Raw genomic sequence first — 8,066 nt, forward strand, 5'->3', positions numbered from 1 at the left:
AAACTCGTTGATTCTGTGGAGAATCGAACGTGAGATCTCTTCTATTTCTTTCTGCTAAGACAACCAACTGAGATAAACATGTTACTTGATGAATAATCCCACCTCACGATTTTAAAGACACACATACTGGTTAATATAGCAGCCTCCGTAGTAATTAACAAACATACATGAAAAGAGGAGAGCTAATTAAGCGGATGTGCTAATTAAAGAAAAAGAAATGTGGCTAAATAGATGCGGCTAATTCAAAGGAAGGATTGTGTGGGCTTAGCAGAATATTTGAGTGGATGGGATCCTTAATAAGGCAAGGAAGGAAGTACGGAAGGAATTTTGTGAGGCATATAATTAAAAGGAAGGATTTGATTGTGGGCTGAATATTTTGAAGACGGTTGAGGATGATTGTGTGATCCTTAATAATAAGGAAGGATTTAAACGGGTGGGACCCTTAATAAGCATTGTGTGAGGATTGAAAAGAGATTGTCGCTTGAATATTTAGACAGTTGAGGGTCCACGCAACGTTATAGGAATGTTTTGTGGAGGGAACGAAAATATGTAAAACATCGACATCCTTTTTAATTAGAATATATTTCAAGCTGAGATCAAAGATAACCGATTCTATTTTGAATTAGAATATGTGATGAATTATAGCTCTATATAAACAAATTTTAAGTCCATTTGGAACCAGTATATAACTTGTTATTGCGTGGGTCTACATATTTTGGTGAGCAATAAATTTCACATGAACTATCATTGTGTTTTCCCATATAATTCAAACTAAATTTAAATACACTCCAATTATGTCTCCCATTGAACGCACGGGCATTTGTGCTAGTAGGATACCAAATCTGGATGTGCTAGTTCCTTTCCAAAGATACATTTTCAGCTAGTAAAAGAAAGAAAAATACACTCACAATATCTAGCCTTTGTATCTCAGTGAGAAGTAGATGAACATCAACAGGTTCAACACACTAAGACCAGCCATCATCCAGAAGAAGTAATCGAGGTGGCCTTCGTTGAGGTCATCCGGGATCCATCCGGGCGCGCCGCCACGCCCCGTCGCCGACGCGACCACGCCGAGCACGGCGGAGTTGAGGTAGTTCCCGGCCGAGATGGCCAGCTGGGCGAGCGCCGCGCCCATGCTCTTCATGGACTCCGGGGACTCATCGTAGAAGAACTCCATGATGCCGACGCTGGTGAACACCTCGGCCACGCCGAGCACGACATAGGACGGAGTCTGCCACATGATGTTCACGCTCCGGCCGGCTCCGGCCGCCGCCAGCCGCCTCGTCTCGACCGACGCCGAGTAGGCCATGCCAAGCACGGACAGCGCGAGGCCGACGCCGAGGCGCTGCAGCTGCGAGAGGCCCCGGTCCCTTCCGGTGGCACGCCGTACGAGCGGCACAAGCATGAGGTCGTAGACAGGGATGAATGCCGCGACAGCGAGGATGTCAAACGTCGAGAGGGAGGCCGGCGGGACCGTGAACCGGCCGACGCGGTTGTCCATGGCCATGCCCTGCTCGATCAGGGTCGACGACATCTGGGCGGTGACCGCGAAGAAGAAGAGCAGAGACGCCCAGACGGGGCACATCCGCAGCAGCATCTTCAGCTCCTCGACCTGCGACACCGTGCATGTCCTCCATGGGTCCATCGTCTCCACAGCCTTGCCCGAAGATGGTGCTACCACAATGGCAGCCTTGTCAAGGAACCTGAACTGACTGGTACGCTCAGTGCTGGAATTGGCTTCAGTCTCCTCATGCAGCAGGGCCGAGTCATCATCAGGCAACTTCAGACGGTAATTCCTTGCAGCGGAGACGACCACCTGTGACAACCTCTTCAGAGGGCTTCCACCCAGTTTCTTGTACCGGTAAACCTTCCTGCCGGAGACGAACACGACGAGCCCGAAGCCCATCAACACCATCGGGATCGCGTACCCGAGTCCCCACCCGACATTGTCCTGCACCCACACAAGCACAGTCGTCGACAGCAGGGAGCCGACGTTAACCAGGAAGTAGTACCAGTTGAAGAAGGAGCCCTTGGTCACCCGCTCCACAGGGTCAGCGGTGTCGAACTGGTCCGCCCCGAGGGCCGATGTGCACGGCTTGATGCCGCCGGTCCCCAGGGCGACGAGGTAGAGCCCTAGGTAGACCATGGCACGCTGGATTTCGCTGGTGCTTAAATTAGAGGGCATCAGCACCGGGAGCGACGCTGACAATGTCATAACCAGCATCCCCTACCAGCACAAGAGAACTAGTATTCAGAAATGTCGTGCATTGCAGATAATTACACATTAAACATTTTTTCAGATAAGCGAAAAATTCTTTCTTGATGTATTCAGAGAAAAACTTACAACGGTATAGACTGAAAGGAAGACTACTATTGCCCGGTATCTCCCCCAGTACGTGTCGGCCAAGAAGGCTCCGATGAGCGGCGTGAAGAAGCAACTGCCGATCCAGGTCGACACGTTCCTCGCGGCGTCGACATTGCTCTCGTGCAGCACGCTCGTGAGGTACGTGACCAAGTTCTTCTGGATCCCAAAGAAGCAGATGCCTTCGGTGAATTCAGCACCTAATATGAATGTGATGTAATGCAGGAGTCAACTGATTAGTTTGGAAGGGCCAATGCAAGTGGGAAAATGAGTTAGATTGTGCGAACATTTTGCCAATACCTAAAATGAAGTAGCATGCTCTCCAGTTCCCTGTGGTACGCCGAATAGCAGGCTGTTTGTTGATATCAACTGTTCCATCACTTGTATGCTCTGAACCTTCATCCTGACGAACGGTACCAAACAAAAGTTTCAGTAATACTGACCGTAAGTTTAATAGGAAACACCAAGCAGTAATTGTCTCTATTCTTTCAAAACAGAAGTAGCAAGATGCAGGATTATGTACATTCAAATGGAAAAAACAAAATTGTGTTCAAATGAAAACTTTAATTGCAATTCTCAGCTATGCAAGGAAGTCTAGAAAAGAAAACACCATGAGCTTCGACACCGTTTATTTCACTCCCCTTGTAGTACCGAAAATTATCTGTCTTGTATTGATTCTGAAGTGAACAAAATTTTGAGTTGAGAATGTTTCGTTCCAACAGCTGATGGTCTCTAAAAAGAAAATGACTAGCTAGAGGGATCATACATGGTAAAGAGAAGAAGTGTGACCTGAGGAGGCAGGTGGTGAATCAGTGGCTTCTCCTCATCTGCTGCTGCTGCTGCTTCCATGTGAGCGCAAGTTATGTTGGCGCTCACTGCTCAGCAGCAATACTTATCAAGCAGCAGCTGCAGTATGACCATGGAATACAAGGATCGTGTGTGACTCAACTCTCTATACATGCACTATCATGAAATTTAGCACCTTTGATGGTGGAAAGCATGAGGCGTTGCTTCTTAAAGAGAAAGGTTCACATCTGCAGCGAAATGTAAAAAAGGTTCAAATAAACTTACCAAGAACAGTTGACAAAGAGAGCTGAATACATACCTGATGGAGGAGGAGATGTAGCGCTGTGGATGTAGCAGACGATAGGAGAGATTCTTCCTCCTCCTCCGTGACTGAATCTGATCCGGATGCAGCCGGCCGGAGCAACAGTTGGTCGGTACGGTCCCAATTAATCAGCAGTTAGAGTAGTGAGTGAGCTGCCATGGTGGAGGTAGGTTGAGGTGTCACATACAGGGCCACTCGTCTCACCAACCAACGACACAACATAGCCCAATCGATGGCTCACGTCCTTGCACGTCGTCGTATACTCGTATCCATGAGTTTGGAATAACACATAACTTCGTGCACATTGACGCAGACAGGACAAACGCCAAGTTTACATCAGGTGATTATAAGCAGGGCATATTTTCACTTATCAATCAATGACCGTACATACTTTCAGTTCATAGTTACAAACACCGTCCTCGGAGATCAATATACAGGCGGTGTGGGTGCCGAATTCATAAGAAATACTACTAGTACAGATGATGCGACCAGACAGAGAGAAAAGAAAAACACTGCAGGCACTATAACAAGGTTCAGGTCAAAAATCTCATCCAAACACAAAGGCCTTTCTGCTAAAACTAAATAAAGCGAGACGCGAGCGAATGGAAATCGTGCAGTCAGGGTGGGGGCACACGACACCTATTTCCGTTACCGATAACGGGTCAACGGACCAGAAACCGTATTGCTCAGTCACACCTGACAACCCACGAAGCCAAGTACCAGCATTATTGGACCCAAAAATCAGAAGCGAGAAACTAAAAGTAGCAATACAGACTTATTAGAAGAAATGCAGAAGGCTTTAGACCAAATATCACGACCGGGCACACATCTCAGGCGCCATCCGTGGTGGAAGCTGCTGCGGCCGCCGGGCGCCATAAGAAATACTAGTACAGATGATGCGAGCAGACAGAGAGAAAACAGCAACACTGCAGGCACTAAAAAAAGTTCAGGTTCAGGCCCAAGATCTCATCCAAACACAAAAGCCTTTCTGCTCAAACAAAGTTCAGGTTCAGGCCCAAGATCGTGCAGTCAGGGTGGGGGCACACAACACCGATTTCCGTTACCAATAACGGATCAGTGAACCGGAAACCGTATTGCTTAGTCACACCTGACAACCCACGAATTCAAGTTCCAGCACCGGACCAAAAGACCGAAAGCGAGAAGATAAAAGTAGCATTACAGGCTTATTAGGAGACACGCAGAAGTCTATAGACCAAATATCACGACCGGGCACACATCTCAGGCGCCATCCGTGGTGGAACCTGCTGCGGCCACGGGGCACTTCTGGAAACTGAAACCTGCACGATACATGATGACGCACGGTAAGTTAGGTTTCGGTGATACATGACGATTCACGGTAAGTTTGGTTTCAGCATGTCCTCGCTTGATATGGACACGGCAAAAATAGCTTCGCAAACAATTTGATGCATAGGAGCTATCACGCATTTGATCAATTTTCCTTTGTTTTTCCTAAAAATGGCCTTAGCCTACCCCAACTTGTTTGGGACTAAAGGCTTTGTTGTTGTTATTGTTGTTGTTGTTTCCTAAAAATGGGCTTGACCAGATTTATTTGTTAACAGAGTTTACACTCGCGAGAGCAAAACATGTATGACCATTCAGATGCCTCGAGACTCGGCAGGGCTTTAACGAAACGATGATTGATACTGAATCATAGACTAAAGTTGATGTGTAATTACAGCAGAACATGACAGACGAAGCAGTGATGAGATTGCAAAAACATACTGAGACTGAAGAACGCCAAAGGAACTTACAGTCTGAGCGAGAACATGGATCATTGACGCTGATTTGCTTATGACGTACGCCACACGTACTCAAGATCTTCAAAATTTCACGAATTCCCTCGTTAACTTTTCCACATTCAATGTTCACAACCTTAAGGTGCGCGCACACAAATGATTCTTTTACTGTTTCTTGTGCTCCTGTTATTCCAATGAGTTTCTGTATCGTACAACAAATTTAGTAAGATAACAGAATATACATGAAAATTCCTTTAATAGAGCAACATATTTGTATAAAGAGGATCTATATACCTCAGTGTTACCTAGCTGAAGAGTGAGCATCTCAAGAACTGGAGAGTGTTGGAGAATGCAAACTAAGTCAATGGCCGTGAACCACTCGTTGAGAAGCAGAGTTTTTAAGTTGCCAAATATAGGGTGCCATTTTAAATCCCAGTTGTAGATAATCTGCACAAATTGCAAAAGGAAGAAAAAAAAAGGTCTGAGGCTCTATAAGAGAAAATAACTTCAGTTAGTGGGAATTCTGGGTAGACAAACATTTCACCTTGGGCCCTGGGAATATCAATTCTTTATCCAATTAAACCACTATAGTATTTATTCATTTAGGATCTTTTTTAGTGAAGTTGGGAGGGCAGGCCCCTGCCTAAATTTTATAAAAGCCTACAGTGGGAAAAATACGTCACATGTTTCAGCACGATGCACGGGGAAGAGAGAAAAAAAATTAGAGACCTATTGGTGAAGGTAAAACAATCAAAGTATCAAACTGTGGTAATGAAAATAAGCAATTTGTTTATGTAGCTCTATGGTCAGAGGCATTACAAGAAAAACTGTGGGTGGCAAAAGAAAAAAGACGCAGTAAGATCAAGCATACCTTTTCAGGTTCAGCAATCAACTCCAAATTCACAGCATGGGTCAAGCCACTGAGAAGCACGCCCTCATCAACAAGATATGTATGGCAACCACAACAAGGAACATCACAATCCCCCTCCATATTAAGGTTACAGAACGTGAAATCGAAGCATCCCTTGCCAAGGCGAACATAGGCTGTTACTAGAAACGGCATGTTTTCAAGGTAAGGGGTCAAACCATGAAAGCCATCAAGTTGGAGTGAGACAAGGGCCGGGGTGGAGATCCTCATGTGGGAATCATCAAGGACGGAACAAAAACCGGTGATGCACAGATACTTGAGCGACTCGGATGATATCTTGTGTGCATAAGCCCAACAATGTGTCATCTTCAGGCCCTCTAATGCGGGGCAGCCAGAGAAATCCAGGGCAGAGCATTCTAGGTTAACCCGTTCAAGCTCTATGGTCTTCAGGTGCTGGGAGATGAGAGGCGCGTCGAATGTCAGCGGGTAGACCTCAGTTTGAACAGCTCTGACTAGCAGGTCCTTGACTTGGCACTTTAGAGCGTACTCGATCAACCGCATGGTGTTTGTGTATGTGCCCTTCGTCTCGTCATCGGATGGGCACTGACCTCGCAGCTGACAAGAGGAGAGTCTCCCCGGAGCCGGATGACTAGCTTCACCAACTTTTCAAAACGCTCGCAGCGCGGTAACCTTGAGCTCTTGTCCAAGATGAAGTGCAAGCCGGCTGTGCGCCTCCACAGGCCGCGCCAGCGGGCCCAAGCACGCCGGTCTGCAGGGCATCATCCCACGGTAGGTAGGACAGCACATGCCGGAGGAGGTCGTTGGTGAGATCGCCAAAGCGGTCCTTGCCGCTCGCCGCAGCCTTCTTCGGCATTCCGTCGAGCAGGTGGCGGGCGCTGCGGGAGCAGTGAAAACATCAGCATAAACAGGAGAACGTGGCCTCAGCAGAGTCGGGGGTCTGGATAAAGAGAAGAAAAACGCAGCGTCACCAGATATTGGCCGGCGTAGAGGAGGAAGCTCCGGCCGCCGGCAGCCGCGGGGGAGAACAGGACGAGCAAGACGCCTCCTGCCATCCCTCCGGTATTTAAACCACAAAGGGGAGAGCAGAGGGTTCGCCGTCGTCCGTCGATCTCCCTTGGCGCGTCATTATTGCTGTGTTAATCTCCCGGAGAGAACCGACGGTGGTGGCCTGGTGGGATGCGAGAAGACCGCCGCCGCGAACGCGAGTTCTTACCGCCGGAGGCAGGCAGCAGCACAGGCCGTCTCTTTCGAGGAGCAGTTTCATTTTTTTTTCCACAATTTTATTTACCAATGTTTTATGGACGTGGCTCGCGGGCGCACAGGCGCCCGATCGCAGCCCCGAGCGCTCTCCCAGAAAAGGAAGGAGCCACCCGCGCGCGCGACCAGACAGCCAGAAACGGAAATCAGCCACCTGCGCGCGAAAACGACCAACCCAAGCCCGCGTGAATCACACGCGCGCCCCCCGATCACACCTGGTCCCCCTGGCCCCCGCTTCCTCGCACCCGCCGTCCCGGTCCCCACCCCCTCCCTGCACCCCCGCCCACGCTCCCCCTTACGGACGCCTCACGCAACCCCCTCCTCCTTTTCCTTGAAGGACAAGCCCACGCACTGGTCCCCTTCTTCCTCCTTGCTCCTGCCTTTCCTCCTCTAAACAAGATCGGAACAAGATCTGCCCCATCTATGGCGTCTTGAAGAACAAAGCCGACGCAGGAACACCTCCTTCCTCCTCCTTGCTCCAAAAATCAGATCTGGAGAGAAAAAACCAGACCTACCTGCCCCTAAAAAGGTAAGCACCACCTCCACCCGACTCCTCTCTCTTCCCTACTCAACCACCCCTGCTTGAACATCAACTAGTCCAGTTTTTAGTTCGTTCTTTTGATCTCGTGAAAAAAGTAACTATAGTGAAAACACCAGTACGCATCTTGAGCAACTATTATGATACAAAAAAGC

General features: G+C 48.3%; 1 pseudogene; it reads right to left on the bottom strand.

The window, feature by feature from the left end:
* Positions 1 to 737: 737 nt before the first annotated feature.
* Positions 738 to 7,363, bottom strand: LOC123145990 (protein NRT1/ PTR FAMILY 8.3-like; annotated as a pseudogene).
* Positions 7,364 to 8,066: the final 703 nt, after the last annotated feature.

Source organism: Triticum aestivum, chromosome 6D, assembly GCF_018294505.1.
Source record: "Triticum aestivum cultivar Chinese Spring chromosome 6D, IWGSC CS RefSeq v2.1, whole genome shotgun sequence".
Lineage (NCBI taxonomy): Eukaryota > Viridiplantae > Streptophyta > Magnoliopsida > Poales > Poaceae > Triticum > Triticum aestivum.